Here is a 16,897-nt window from a genome sequence, read left to right as displayed (position 1 = left end):
CTTTTTGTTAATATAGTTTTCAAAATTTCCAACCTCTCATCTGTACTTAGGGGTAAAGGATTTTGTACACAATTGGCCGGGGAGGGGGTGGCGTGGGCAGGGGGCAGCATAGTGCTCCTTAGCGCTCATCAAGGTGGTAGCAGCAGAGGTCAGAGTAACAGGCCCCAAACAGAAGCAGCGCTTAATCTGGACCTGCCTGGCAACTCAGATGGTAGCGTCTGCTTGAAATGCAGGGGACCTGGGTTCAGTCCCTGGGTGGGGAAGATCCCCCAGAGAAGGAGACAGCAACCCACTTCAGTATTCTTGCCTGGAGAATCCCAAGGACTCCGGTGGGCTATAGTCCATGGGGTCAGGGTCACAAAGAATTAGACTGACAGCAACTGAAGGACTGAGTGAGTTTCACTTAACCTGGACACTTGGATTTCTCAACACACACATTTCACATACACACATATATACACCATCGCATAGCATACATACACTTTAAATTTTTCCAGTTTTATTGAAATATGATTGACATATTTGTTGTTCAGTCACTCAGTTGTGTCTGACTCTTTGTGACCCCACAGACTGCAGCACCCCAGGCTTCCCTGTCCTTCACTGTTTCCCAGGGTTTGCTCAAACTCACATCCATTGAGTAGATGATGCCATCCAACCATCTCATCCTCTGTCATCCCCTTCTCCTCCCGCCTTCAGTCTTTCCCAGCATCAGGATCTTTTCCAGTGAGTCGCCTCTTCCCATCAGGTGGCCAAAGTATTGGAGGTTCGGCTTCAGCAGTCAGTCCTTCCAATGAATATACAGGGTTGATTTCCTTTAGGATTGACTGGTTGGATCTCCTTGCAGTCCAAGGGACTCTCAAGAGTCTTCTCCAGCACCGCAGTTCAAAAGCAACAATTCTTCGACGCTCAGCCTTCTTTATGGTCCAACTCTCACATCCAGTACATGACTACTGGAAAAACCATAGCTTTGACTATATGGGTCTTTGTTGGCAAAGTGATGTCTCTGCTTTTTAATATGCTGTCTAGGTTTGTCATAGCTTTTCTTCCTAGGAGAAAGCGTCTTATGATTGACTGTATAAATATGTAGCACTGTATAAGTTTGGGTCTTCCTAGGTAGCTGTAGTGATAAAGAACCTGCCTGGATTGTTCCCTGGGTCAGGAGGATCTCTTGGCGGAGGGCATGGCAACCCATTCCAGTATTCTTGCCTGGAGAATCCCATGGACAGAATCCCTGGTTGGCTATAGTCTATAGGGTCACGAAGAGCTGGACACAACTACAGTGCCTTAGCACGCATGCACACAGTGTGTAAGTTTAAGGTGCACAACATAAAGATTTGACTTGTATATATTGCAAAATGATTACTAAGCATACTTACACTTATATACGCGCATCTCACACACACGCTCACACAGACACATCGCATGCACATAGCACACTCACGCTTCACACGCAGTGGCATATCAAACATGTCACGCACAACACAGCGTACCTGCACCCACGCTGATAAAGGGGTTTTGTAGCAGATTCTATGGTTGCCTCTCCATCTCAGCATGTATAACAAACGTTTAAGTCAAGGGTCAAGCCAACTTTTGGTTTCTGGGGTAGGTTTCAAATGGCCTAAGTCATCAACACAGTCCCAACCCTGTTGGCAGAGGAGTGGGCATGCAACCATGTCCATCCATTCGCTGTGAATGAGGAAGCATGTCACCCTGGAAACTGCCAGCAGCCCTCTTGCTACCCCAAGAAAAGGCTACTTTGAAAAGAGCCTTTGGGGGAGGCGGGGGGTGGAAAGACCCATGGATATACTGGGGTATAGACCTCCACACATTGGGAGCCTCTGAACAACCCATGCTAGAGCTCACCCTGTCTTTGGACTTTGTGAACCAATAAGTCGTCTTGGTGTTTAAGGCCTTCAGGTTGGGTTTTCTGTTTCTTATATCATAAAACCTCAGAACAGAGCAGCTCCTCCCCGAAATCCTCTATAGGAGGCTTTGGAGGGGTTCAGTCTCTGCTTTAAGAAGGAGACTGTTCCTCTCTATCCCCCCTTGGCCGCTGGGTCCTCGAAGTGATTACAGTGGACCTGGAACAGTTCTCAGAGATTTTCATGAATAACAGAGAGGAAAACAATATTTAAACCCAAGGCCAACTATAGCCTTTTTGCCTTCGAAGGAAAGTGACACAATTCTAATTTGTGCAGAAATAAATCTCTAAATGGATCTGGTCCCTGGCAGAGGCTGAGATGAGATTTAAGCCAGCGTTTTTGAATTTCAAAGGGTAGGCAACCTGGCTGACAACGTAGATTTTGAATACACAGTTGGCCCTCTGAATCTGCTGGATTTTGCAGCTTCTGATTCAACCAGTTGCTCAATCCTTGGTTGGATGAATCCATGGATAAAAACCCCATGGATACACAGGACTGACTGTATTGATTATCCTATACCATTTTATTTAAGAAACTTGAGGATACGTGGATTTTGGCATCCGAGGAAGCTCCTGGAACCGATTCCCTATGGATGCAGAGGCGAGACTGTATACATACATGTTTAATCCCTTTAACCACCCTACGAGGTGGGTATCACTTATCCTGTTCTACAGATAATGAATGGGGCTCAGAGAGAGTGTCACCTGCTTAGTGCTACATAGAGGTGGTGCTGGGCTTGCAAGCCAGGGCCCTTTGGCTGGAAGCCTCTCGGTCTCCCTTACAGGGCAGCGCACCGCCCACCACACCCCCGGCTGCCTCCTGTGTTTGGTTCAGTCTGGGTGGGTCTCCAGGGGAGGGGGCTGCAAAGAAGTGGGGGGAAAAAGTTATCCTTGTCCATTTAACATTTCACAGGGGTGGTGGTGGGAATGGGGAGGATAGAGGACCTTTTATACCAGGGTTCCATTTGTGCTGGGAAGTATCCTGAAATGGACCTTGAAAAGTTAGCCTCTGCCAGGGAGGCAGTGTGGCACGGTGCTGGCCACCCAGCTGGACCTGGGGTCAGGTCTCAGGGTCAAAATTATATAAGTTTTAAGTGTACAACATAGTGATTCGCAGTTTTCAAAGACTGTATTCCATTTGCCTTATTGTAGAATATTGGCTATATTCCCTGTGTGTATTCACTGTGTGTGTGTGTGCTCAGCTGTGTCTGACTCGTTGCGACTCCATGGACGGTAGCCCGCCAGACTCTTCTTTCCATGGAATTTTCCAGGCAAGGATATTGGAATGGGTTGCCATTTCCTACTCCAGGGGATCTTCCTGACCCAAGCCGTGTCTTGCATCTCCTGCATTGGCAGGCAGGTGCTTTACCGCTATGCCACCTGGGAAGCCCCAACAGTGTATCATTACAGCTTTTTTTTTTTTTTAACTGTATCCATAGGAGGGACAAGATAGGGGTAAGGGATTAAGAGGTACAAAGTACATCTGTTTATTGACGACTCTCAAATTAAGGAAACTGGCACAGAAAGGTTGACTTTCAGAGAGCCTGGTGCCTCTTCTGATATCTGGCCTAGGTATCAAGCTGGAGGTGGCACCTCGTGATTCCGCATGGAAATCTCACCATGGTGTCCAGCCAGGACCTGTTTCCAGACTGTCGAAGCTGGGGGAGGAGTACAGGTTCGTCTCTCCTGGGAGCTGGCTGGAACTACAATGAGGCGAACAGGGGACTGAGTGCACAGATATTTAAGGAGACACTCACTCCAGGGGCTGGCCTTGCATTTGCGTGAGCCACAGAAGTGCCTCTTTCAGCTTTGGGCCTCTGGTGCCCATTGTCTCATTCCAGTCCTGGCTTTGCCTGGGCCCAAGGGGTAGGGCACCCATGTGTGTGTGGCCCACGTTACAAGGATGAGTGCTCAGGAAAGAGTCCCTACCTGCTGGGTAGGCCTAGTGGATCCTGACTGTGATGAACTCTCAGGGAAGACAGTGATGTCTTCCCTGGGGTGGATGATCAAACCTCAAGGTGTGAGGCAAAACAGATCTAGGGGGTAGCCAGGCAGAGGCCAGCCCTTTGCTGCTCCTGCACTTTCTGCTGGCACTGCACTTGAGGGGCTGACTGAGCTTTCTCTGCTGGCATGAGCAGACATCCCAGGGTCCTGCCACAGTCTCATAGATGCTGGGAGGCCCAGGATCATGCATTCTGCCATTGGCCTTGTAGCAGAAGCAGTGCTGATTCTGGAGCAAGTGGCTTCCTTGGTGGCCAGGATCTGCTTTGGAAGACTTTACTGCAAGCTCAACCTAAAATCTTTTCTAAATTCTTGCTAGTAGTCCTGTAAGACAGTTAATATCCTGTCATAAATCCCTTCTTGCTTAATCTAGCTTGAGTGGATTTTGTTCTCTTCAATTCACCAATTCAAATGGGATGGAGAGACTTTTACTGCCAGCTTCCTCTTAGCGAAAGACTGTGTGTGTGCTTTGGAAGGAGGCCTTGAGAAATTCTCCCACCAACCCTTGCCCCACCAGCACCCCAGGCCTAGGTGTCAGCTGGCACTAAGGCTCAGGAACTTTTTGAGTTGCTTCTGAGAAAGAAGAGGAAAGAGACAAAGGTGTGGTGAGAGGGCAGAGGGATGGTAGAAGGCCAGGTGATATTTAACACGACTCCATCCCAGGAGCCATTCTCCTGTATGAAACCTGTGTGTATAAATTCTTGGTGTGATTGAGTTTTTCTTGTGCAAACCAGATGAGTGGATGAATTTTGTGTTGGGGGAGGGGGTGTCCTAAGGGGACAGAAATGGTGTGTGAGGAAGCTAGCATTTTGAGAGGTAGGAGGGCCAAGAGACTGAGGTCCCCACAGGAAACCAGCAGAAATGCTGGAGAGGGCGTGGAACTCCTCGGTCCATGGGATTCAGAAGTCCAGGCCACCACACTGGACATCAAGGCTCAGAGGCCCTCAGCAGATGTCTGGAGGACATCAGGACATCAGAATGCATTTAAGACAGGCTCCTTCATGTTGTGCTTGACTCTCTACCTTACAGCTTGATCTCTCTCCCCCAGGAGCTCTCAAAATACTTAAACGCCACAGTCCTTCAGAGCACCCATAACTGTCTTATCCTTATTTATGTGCATTTCTGTCCTCTCATTTACGTTCTCTGTGGGACTCTTAGCTTCTTGAAGGCCTGTCTCTGACATTACTACGTGCACAGAATGTCGTGTACATGTGCTTGTGTGCATATTTCTGGGGAGAATATCTAGAACTTTAATCACATTCCAAAAAGGGCCCAGGATCTAGAAAATGTGTGGAAGCTGCATAACGAGGTCTTCCGGAGACACCTGGTCACAGATTCTTTACTGCAATTAAAAAAAGAGTCATCTTTCAAAAGCCAAATCCATTTCATCCTCTTGCTTGTCTCCTATCGAGGCCAAGCACCCGTGGAGATCTAAAGCATACAGGCTATGCAGGAAATGTAGACTCATTTCTGGTTTCAGGATTCTGTCAGTCAGGGGCTCAACCAAGTAATGTGTGTTTATTGCCTCTTGCCCAGGACACCTTGCCTTGCACTCAGAGAGGTTTACAAGCCAAGCTGACATAGGGCCAGTCCCACTGTGGGTGGGATCCATGAGTGTTGTTGTGGGCTTTCCAGCCAGAGCTATAAATATTTATCAAATGAATGTGTGATGTCAGTCTCTGAAGAGTATCTGGAGTGGTGTGTGTATGTGTGTGAATGTGTGTAGTGGGGGAGCCTGCTAGAGAACAAGAGCGCCGCAGAAGCTGGCACGTGATGTCAGTGCATTAATGATTGAAAACAAGAGCTGTAAAAACCTATTGCAAGTCAGCATCTCTGCAGCCCAGGACTGGGGGGAGGTGAACTCTATTCTAACCAGTACATCCCAGGTACACAGCCCAGAAACCAAGGGTAAACATCAGTTGCTGGCTTCCTGAAAACTGCTGAGTTTATAGACTTTCTAAAGATCCCACATTTATCTCTTAAAGGAATCCTGCAACACTTTCATTTGGCTGACAACTTTGCCTGTGTGGACGGGTTCCGTGAGGGAGACGTAGAAGACTGGAGAGGGCAGCTGAAGCTTTTGTTGACATTTCATGGTTTTTAGCTTGGAGCAACTGGCTGTTAAAATGAAATGGCTTCACTCCCAGCTGTAGTTAAGGCTCCAAGATCCTGACACTTTGCAAAGTCAGATCACCTCTGAGGGCCTGCAAAGGGTGGCCCCTCCCTCATTTAAGGGTATGAAAGGGTAGAAGTTGAGGTGATCAGTAGACACAGAAGGGAGAGTTTGAGGCAAACTGTCCCTGTGTTCTGAGTTCTTCTACTCCAACTCTAGATGAGGTTCTGGAAGGCCTGAATGTTTTCTACTCTTGGGAATCACACAGCTGTCGCTCCAGAACCATGCCACCCTGGCCACAGTCTCACTAGCAAAAAGATGCCCCCTTCTCTGCCTTCTCTGGACACCCATGAGCTAGAGTCTGGTGCTGAGGCTGCTACCACCTGTGCTGCAGAAAAAGCAAATACCTCCACACGGACTTGACGGCAGAAATAGTCAAAGAGATGGGAGCTTGGCTCTCGCCTGATTCCTGCCCTCTACGTCATGCTTTTGTGAACCTTATGAGTAGAACCTAAACCCTATCCAGAGCACTGCTTGCAAGGAAGTCTGAGGAAAATAGTTTTATGTTAGCAGCTCCTGCAGTATTGGGAACACTGGAAGGAGGTTGCAATGGGTGTTGAGCATCAGCTCACCTGATCTAATACATTCCTACTCACACTCTGAGGCCCACATCAGATGCTACCTCCTTTCAGAGGCTCCCCTCCCATGGCCTTCCCTCCCTAAGAGAAAATGTTCTCTGTGTTCCCATGGTTTATGTAATCCAGGGTGGTCAGTCTCCTTTGTTGAGCTGAAAGCTTCTTGATGACAGCAACTTCTTTTTTAATTGTGCATCGTTGATTTACAACCTTATATTAGTTTCAGACATACAACATAGTGATCCAAAATTTTTATAGATTGTACTCCACTTAAAGTTATTATAAAGACTTCCCTGGTGATCCAGTGGCTAAGACTGCCTGCTTCCAATGCAGGGGGCCTGGGTTCAATCCCTAGCCAGGGAACTAGACCCCACACGTGCTGCAAATAAGAGTTCGCATGCTGCAACTAAAGATTCTGAGTGCTGAAGACTGAAGATTCTGCATGCCACAACTAAGACCTGGCACAGCCAAATAAATAAGTATTTTTTAAAGTTGTTATAAAATATTAGCTATACTCCCTGTGCTGTTCAATATATTATTGTAACATTTATTTTATACATATCGGTTTATATCTCTTAATCCACGATTCTGAGCTTGCCTCCCCTCCCTCTCCCCACTGGTCATCACTAGTTGGTTCTCTGTATCTGAGTCAGTTTCTATTTTGTTATATTCATTCATTTTTTTTTCTTTTTCAGATTCCACATATAAGTGGTAAAATGCAGTACTTGACCGAATAAGTCTCCGTGTAACTTATTTCCCTTAGCGTAATGCCCTCCAAGTCCATCCATGTTGTTGCAAGTGGCAAAATTTCATTCTTTACTATGTCTGAGGAATGTATTTTATACATATATAAGTGTATATATGTAACTTTTTGCCTTTTCATACCTACCAGGTTGGTAGATGAACAATATGCTTCTGAGGTAGGGTAGAAAAATAACTACAGAAAGAATGAAGAGGCTGAGCCCAAGTGGAAATGACACTCAGTTGTGGACGTGACTGTGGTGGTGAAAGTGAAGTCCGATGCTGTGAAGAACAGTATAGCGCAAGAACCTGGAATGTTAGGTCCATGGATCAAGGTAAATTGGATGTGGTCAAACAGGAGATGGCAAGAGTGAACATCAACATTTTAGGAACCAATGAACTGAAATGGACAGGAATGGGAGAATTTAATTCAGATAACCTTATATCTACCACTGCAGGCAAGAATCTCTTAGAAGGACTGGAATAGTCTTCACAATCAACAATAGAGTCCGAAATGCAGTACTTGGGTGCAATCTCAAAAAGGACAGAATACTCTTGGTTCGTTTCCAAGGCAAACCATTCAATATCACAATAATCCAAGTCTGTGCCCCAACCTCTCATGCTGAAGAAGCTGAAGTTGAATGATTCTATGAAGACCTACAAGACTTCCTAGAACAAACACCAAAAAAAGAGGTCATTTTCATCATAGGAGACTGGAATGCAAAAGTAGGAAGTCAGGAGATACCTGGAATAACAGGCAAGTTTGGCCTCTGGAGTACAAAATGAACTAGAGTAGAGACTAACAGAGTTTTGCCGAAAGAATGCACTGGTCATAGCAAATACCCTCTTCCAACAACACAAGAGATGACCATATACATGGACAATGGTCAATACCAAAATCAGATTGACTATATTCTTTGAGCTGAAGATGGAGAAGCTCTATATAGTCAGCAAAAACAAGACCTGGAGCTGACTGTGGCTTAGATCATCAGCTCCTTATTGCAGAATTCAGGCTCAAATTGAAGAGAGCAGGGAAAACCACTAGGCCATTCAGTTATGACATAAATCAAACCCTTATGATTATACAGTGGAGGTGACAAATGGACTCAAGGGACTAGATCTGGTAGACAGAGTGCCTGTAGAACTATGGACAAGGGTTCATAACATTGTACTGGAGGTGATGACCAAAACCATCTCCAAGAAAAAGAAATTCAAGAAGGCAATCTGGTTGTCTGAGTAGGCCTTACAAATAGCTGAGAAAAGAAGAGAAGTGAAAGGCAAAGGAGAAAGGGAAAGATATACACAGCTGAATGCAGAGTTCCAGAGAACAGCAAAGAGAGATAAGAAAGCCTTCTTAAGCGACCAATGCAAAGAAATAGAGGAAAACAATAGAATGGGAGACTAGAAATCTCTTTAAAAAGGCTGCAGTTACCAAGGGAACATTTCATACAAAGATGGGCACAATAAAGGACAAAAATGCCAAGGACCTAACAGAAGCAAAAGAGATTAAGAAGAGGTGGCAAGAACACACAGAAGAACTATACAAAAAAGGTCTTAATGACCCAGTTGACTGTGACAATGTGGTCACTCACCTAGAGCCAAACATTCTGGAGTGTGAAGTCAAGTGAGCCTAAAGAAGCATTACTACAAGCAAAGCTAGTGGAGGTAATGGAATTCCAGCTGAGCTATTTCAAATCTTAAAAAATGATGCTGTTAATGTGCTGCACTCATTATGCCAGCAAATTTGGAAAAGTTAGCAGTGGCCACAGGACTGGAAAATGTCAGTTTTCATTCCAGTCCCAAAGAAAAGCAATGCCAAAGAATGGTCAGATTATGTACAATTGCACTCATTTCACATGCGAGTAAGATTATACTCAAAATCCTTCAAGCTAGGCTTCAACAGTACATGAACTGAGAACTTCCAGATATACAAGCTGGATTTAAAAAAGGCAGAGAAACCAGAGATCAAATTACTAACATACTCTGGATCATAGAAAAAGCAAGGGAATTCCAAAAAATCATCTACTTCTGTTTCATTGACTATGCTAAATCCTGTCTGTGTGGATCACAACAAACTGTGGAATATTCTTAAAGAGATAGGACTACCAGATCACCATACCTGCCTCCTTAGAAAACTGTATGTAGGACAGAAAAAACAATTAGAACTAGACATGGAACAATGGACTGGTTCAAGTACGTCAACACTGTATATTGTCACCCTGTTTATTTAACTTCTGTGCAAAGTACATCATGTGAAATGCCAGGCTAGATTAATCACAAGCTGGAATCAAGATTTCTGGGAGAAATAGCAACAACCACAGATACGCAGATGATACCACTCTAATGGCAGAAGGTAAAGAGGAACTAAACAGCCTCTTGATGAAAGCAAAAGAGGAGAGTTAAAAAACGGGCTTAAAACTCAACACCCAAAAAACCAAGATCATGGCATCCAGTCCTGTGACTCATGGCACATAGACGGGGGAAATGTGGAAACAGTGTCAGATTTCATTTTCTTGGGCTCCAAAATTGATATGGACAGTTGACTGCTACCATGAACTTAAAGGACACTTGCTCCTTGGAAGAATAGCTATGTCAAACCTGCTGCTGCTGCTGCTGCTAAGTCGCTTTAGAACCTAGCCAGTGTTTTTAAAAGCAGAGACATCACTTTGTTGACAAAGATCTGTATAGTTAAAGCTATGGTCTTACCAGTAGTCATGTATGGATGTGAGAGCTAGACCATAAAGAAGGCTGAGTGCCAAAGAATTGATGCTTTCAAACTGTGGTGCTGGAGAAGACTCTTGAGAGTCCCTTGGACAGCAAGGAGATCCAACCAGTCAATCCTAAAAGAAATCAACCCTGAATATTCATTGGAAGGAGTGACAGCTGAAGCCAAAGCTCCAATACTTTGGGCACTTGATGTGAAGAGCTGACTCACTGGAAAAGACCTTGATGCTGGGAAAGATTGAAGGCAGGAGGAGAAGGGGGCGACAGAGGATGAGATGGTTGGATGGCAACATCGACTCAGTGGACATGAGTTTGAGTAAATTCTGGGAGTCAGTGATAGACAGAGAAGCCTGGAGTACTACAGTTCATGGGGTCATAGAGTCAGACATGACTTAGTGATGGAACAACAACAGCTATATGTATGTGTGTATACACACACACACACACACACACACACACCACACACACTGCATCTTCTTATCCATTCATCTGTTCATGGACTCTTAGGTTGTTTCATATCTTTCCTGCTGTAAAGAATGCTGCTATGAACATTGGGGTGAATACATCTTTTCAAATTAGTGTTTTCATTTATTCTGATTATATATCTGGAATAGAAGTAGTTTTTTGAGCAACCTCTATACTGTTTTACATAGTGGCTGTGCCAATTTACATCTCACCAACAGTGTATGAGGATACCCTTTTCTCCACATCCTGGCCTACATTTGCTATTTGTAGACTTTTTGGTAATAGCCATTCTGACAGTTGAGAGGTGACATCTCATTGTGGTTTTTTATTTTCATTTCCCAGATGATTAGTGATGTTGAGCATCATTTCATGTGCTTATTGGCTATCTGTATGTCTTCTTTGGAAAAATGTCTCTTCAGATCTTCTGTTCACTTTTTTAAAAATCTTTTCAAAATATTGAGTTCCATAAGCTAAATACACACACACACACATACATATTTTGATAGTAACCCCTTATTGGTCATATTATTTGCAAATATTTTCTTCCATTCAATAGGTGGTCTTTTCATGTTGTCAGTGCTTTCCTTTGCAGTGTAAAAGCTTTTAAATTTAATTAGGTCCCATTAGATAAATTAATTGATTGATTAATTTGGCTGAGTCGAATTTTAGTTGCGGCATGTAGGATCTTCTGTTGTGGCCTGCAGGCTCACTGGTTGCCGTGGAGCAACTACTAGAATAGTGCGCTGCAACCACTCTAGAGCACAGGGCCTTCAGCCGTTGCAATGCACAGGCTTAGTTGCTCCACGGTATGTGAAATCTTAGTTTCCCAACCAGGGATCAAACCCACGTTGGCTGCAACGCAAGGCATGTTCTCAACCACTGGACCACCAGGGAAGTCCCTGTTTGTTTTTTTTTTATTGAAATATAATTGTTTTACAATGTTATGTTAGTTTCTGCCGTGCAACATTATGAATCAGCTGTGTGTATACATATATCTCCTCCCACTCACCCATCCCCATTCCACCCCTTTAGGTCATCACAGAGCACCGAGCCAAGCTCCTTGCGCTGTATATCACCTTCCCACCCGCTATCTATTCAACACGTAATAGTGTGTATATATGTGTGTGTGTGTATATGTCAAAGCCGTTCTCTCAGTTTGCTCCCCCACTGTGTCCACAAGGCCGTTCTCTACATCTGTGCCTCTATTCCTGCCCTGCAAATAGGTTCATCAGTACCATTTTCCTAGATTCCATATATATGTGTTAATACACGATATTTGTTTTCCTCTTTCTGCCTTACTTCACTCTGCATGACAGGCTAGGCTTACTGACTTGCTTATAATGAATAGAACGTGGCAGAAGTAATATGTGACTTCTGAGACTAGGTCATAAAACACATGGCCTGATCACTCCCTGATCAGTTCACTTCAGTCGCTTAGTCATGTCCGACTCTTCACCATCCCATGTACCACAGCACGCCAGGCCCCCCTGTTCATCACCAACTCCTGGAGTTTACTCAAACTCATCTCCATTGAGTCAGTGATGCCACCCAACCATCTCATCCTCTGTTGTCCCCTTCTCCTCCTGCCTTCAATCTTTCCCAGCATCAGGGTTTTTCAAATGAGTCAGCTTTTTGCATCACGTGGCCAAAGTATTGGAGTTTCAGCTTCAACATCAGTCCTTCCAATGAACACTCAGGACTGATCTCCTTTAGGATGGACTGGTTGGATCTCCTTGCAGTCCAAGGGACTCCAAGAGTCTTCTCCAACACCACAGTTGAAAAGCATCCATTCTTTGGCTCTCAGCTTTCTTTATAGTCCAACTCTCACATCCATACATGACTACTGCAAAAACCATAGCCTTGACAAGACAGACCTTTGTTGGCAAAGTAATGTCTCTGCTTTTGAATACGCTATCTAGGTTGGTCATAACTTTCCTTCTAAAGAGTAAACGTCTTTTAGTTTCATGGCTGCAGTCACCATCTGCAGTGATTTTAGAGCCCCCCAAAATAAAGTCTTCCACTGTTTCCACTGTTTCCCCATCTATTTGCCATGAAATGATGGAACCAGATGCCATGATATTCATTTTCTGAATGTTGAGCTTTAAGCCAACTTTTTCAGTCTCCTCTTTCACATTCATCAAGAGGATCTTTAGTTCTTCTTCACTTTCTGCCATAAGGGTGGTGTCATCTGCTTATCTGAGGTTATTGATATTTCTCCCGGCAATCTTGATTCCAGCTTGTGCTTCATCCAGCCCAGTGTTACTCATGATGTACTCTGCATATAAGTTAAATAAGCAGGGTGACAATATACAGCCTTGATGTACTCCTTTTCCTATTTGAAACCAGTCTGTTGTTCCATGCCCATTTCTAACTGTTGCTTCCTGACCCGCATACAGATTTCTCAAGAGGCAGGTCAGGGGGTCTGATATTCCCATCTTTTTCAGAATTTTCCACAGTTTATTGTGATCCACACAGTCAAAGGCTTTGGGCATAGTCAATAAAGCAGAAGTAGATGTTTTTCTGGAACTCTCTTGCTTTTCCAATGATCCAGTAGATGTTGGCAATTTGATCTCTGGTTCCTCTGTCTTTTCTAAAACCAGCTTGAACATCTGGAAGTTCATGGTTAACGAATTGCTGAAGCCTGGCTTGGAGAATTTTGAGCATTACTCTCTGATCAGTCTGAGGCAAGCCAGCTGCTGTGTCGTGAGGACACTCAAGCAGCCCTATGGAGAGAGGTCCACACGGCAAGAAATTGAGGCCTCCTGCCAACAACTAGGGCCGACTTGCCAAGAATTTTCTTCCCCCACAAGGGAAACTCCCATTGAACCTGGTAGGACATTCAAGGCTGCTTCTTCCCCTGATCCATTAACATGGTTAAAAATGATAACCTGTTGACTTACCTTTGTTTCCTATGAGTTGATGCATAGTGGACAGAACTAAGGCTTTCTGTTTTCTTTTTTTAAAAAAATATTTACCCTGAAGATATCAGGGTAGATATCATTATATCCATTTTACAGATGAGGAAACTAAAGCTAAGAGAGGTTCAATACTTTCCCCCAAATTCCACAGCTCCTAATTGAGGCTTTCTGTTTTCATTCAGGGTTACTGGTTGGTATTAGCCAAGCCTGATCAATCCTGCCAAGAAAGGTGAGGAGGTATATCAGGAGCTCAGAATCCCCTCATCTCTCCTCGTCAAAGAGGAGCTTATGGTCCTGGTGAACCGCAGGCTTTTGGGCATGGCTCTTATTGGAGAAAGGAGAACCTATCAAGGAGGCGTCTTCTGGGCCCCAGCCTACCCTTGCGCACTGCATGCGGGTGAGTGATCTGGGAAGGCTGAAGGAGAACGGTTGTTACTCGGCAGTAATGGAAGAGCGTCCAGCCTGGCTCCCCAAGCAATGCCTCTAACAGGAGAGACCACCCTCTCTTGGCTTCCTGGGGCAGTTGAGGATAAATGAGCAAACTAGCAGAAGGTAAAAATTAGCTTTTCCAAGGGACTTCCTTGGTGGTCCAGTGGCTAAGACTCTATGCTTCCAATGCAGGGGGCCTGGGTTTAATCCCAAGTCAGGGAACTAGATCCCACATGCTGCAACTAAGATCCATGCAGCTAAATAAATAAATGAACAAATACTTTTAAAAAAAGAACTATGTTTGAAAAATTGGTTTTTCGCTTCTCCAAGAGGGCAGGGCCTTGGCGATCCTTGGACACTTTTCCCATGCAGAAATCCTACATACTTTCTTTCTGACTTACGCAGTCAACACAGTTTCTTTCTTTCTTTCTTTCTGTCCTTTTTTCTTTTTTTTTGAGTGTGTGTGACTGTTTTCCCTTTATTTATTTAACACATTTTCATTGTAAAATAAAGTTCAAACAGTATGGAATAAAAAAAAAAGAATATTCTCCTTTATAACCTTAATCCCATTTTCTCCCCATAGGAAACAACAGCTAACAGTTTGACTCACAGCCTGCCAGACCTCATGGATCTTGAGGCTTAACTGTATCTCAGATGTGTGATACACATGTATCACACTGTATTTCTGACCCTGGAGCTTAATTGTTTGTTTTTTTCTCGTTTGATGATAAATCCCTGACATCTTTTGCTCATGTCAGTACATACGGATCTAATCCTCCCTCTTTTCTAATAGCTGTTTAATTTCCATAGTATATGTGAGGGGAAGGAATAAAAAACTGTGCTAAGAATAACCATTTTTCACTGCCTTCTCTGGAGTGGGGAATGAGAGTATACTGAATGGAGCATTTGGCAGGTTTGAGTGGAGGAATGTTGGGGAAGGAGTTGTGGAGAGCAGAGTTATTCTTTATAATGGTGGTGGGGGGTGGGGGTGGATTTGGAGCCTCTGAGGCTGTGTGGGTGGAAAAATGAAAAGGAGAGTCCAAGGTTGCTGGCAAGATGGAATGTGAGTGCCCTGCACAGTGATCCTGCCACACAGCCCTCACATCTCTTTTTTTAAAATTAAATTTATTTTTAAATTAAAATTGTAATTTATTTTTAATTGGAAGATAATTGCTTTACAATGTTACGTTGGCTTCTGCTGTATGACAAGGTGAATCAGGTATAGTATACATATATCTCCTCCCTCCCGAGCCCCCCTCCCCCCACCCCTCATCCCACCCCTGTAGATTGCCACAGAGCCCTGGGCTGAGCTCCCTGTGTCATGCGGCTGCTTCCCACTAGCTATCTGTTTCTCACAGGGTAGTGTATATATGTCAACGCCACTCTCTCAGTTCGTTCCACCCTCTCCTTCCCCTGCCGTGCTCACGGGTCTGTTCTCTATGTCTCTGTCTCTATTCTTGCCCTGTAAATAGGAACATCAGTATCATTTTTCCAGATCCCATATATATGCATTAATATACAATGTTTGATGTACTTTCTGACTCGCCTCACTCTGTATAACAGGCTCTAGGTTCATTCACCTCTCTACAGGTCCTCACATCTTTGGCAAGCTTACTAAATTTATGAATGAATATATTCCTCATCTCCTGAGCATATATCCTTAGAATGACTTTACAAGGGTGATATTACGGGATCAAAAAGTAGGATTTGTCTATGGTTCTTGTGACATTTTTGTTAAACTTATCCCAAGGAGCCCTAAGCATTACATTGTCACTCATAACATTTTCCTTTTTCAAAGTGTAAATTGGATTAGAATATACATCTAAGGACATTCAAAATGCTTATCCATGTCCCACAAAAGGTCGGTGAGGAAGTCCTGCAGTGGTGCGAACACGAGTGAGTAGAAGCCAGAGGGGAGCAAGTGCCCTGCCACCAGCTTCCTGAATGCTGTTCTTGGTCCCAAATGATGAGCCCATAAGCTCATATCTGGGACCCGAGACACTCCAGGAAGCAGTGGTGGCCCACTGATAGTGTCTGAGAAATGCTCAGGAAGTGGCTGGGCGTTTTGGTGCCCTATCTTGTAGGAAGTCAGGGCCTACAGTCAGAAGAGAAATGAAGAAAGCATGCTCTGTCTGGGGCTGTTAAAGGCTTCATGACCTAGGACATGAACTAGACCTAGTAGCGGCAGAGGAACCCCGAGCGAAACCCAGGATGACTGTAAGCCTGCAGCTGTGGCAACTGCCTTATGCAAGATTTCCCCCATTTGCATCATTTGCACATGAGGAATTATTTCTCCAATAGTTAGATGAGAAGCCTCTTCTCTTCTCTTCGTTGTTCCCACCAAAGTCAAGCCCATAGACATCAGCCTCAGAGACCAGTTACTTCTGACTTTGGCAGCATCTTCCCTGAGGGGCTCCTGTGGCCTGTCCCCACCTTCCAGCCTTGAATTTCAGCCTCCCTGGTCTCTCTGGATCCCAGGTCCTGCATTTCTGCCCCTGTCTTCTCCTTATTCCTCTCCAGGCTCAATTTCTAATAACTGCCCATCTATTTCCTGCCTGCATGGGATTCTCATTGGCTTCTCTTGGTCCCCAGTACCACCCACCTTGTAGATCCATGACTGAGCCTGTCAGGTCCATGAATACTGGCCCCACTTCCTTGCCAAATCCTATTAGCTGGATCTCATCTGTCAGCTCTTGCTGACCTGTTGTCCGCCCTGGATCCTGTTTGGCCATCTGGAAACTGCCAAGCGTGGTCCATGCCAGTGGCATGTCAGGAAATCCATTGAGTTGACAACAGTGAGTTGAGCATGTTCACACGGGGAGCACAACTACCAGGCAGAGCTCACGTGAGCCTGGTTCCCACGACAGCATTATTCATAACTCTTGAGGCAGTGGTGGGTGGTATAGAAAAGAACAGGGATAAATAAAAGTCTGCAGAACTAAAAAAAAAA

The sequence above is a fragment of the Capra hircus genome, chromosome 15, assembly GCF_001704415.2.
Source record: "Capra hircus breed San Clemente chromosome 15, ASM170441v1, whole genome shotgun sequence".
Taxonomy (NCBI): domain Eukaryota; kingdom Metazoa; phylum Chordata; class Mammalia; order Artiodactyla; family Bovidae; genus Capra; species Capra hircus.
The sequence above is the reverse complement of the archived record's forward strand: the minus strand, read 5'-3'. Positions refer to the sequence as shown.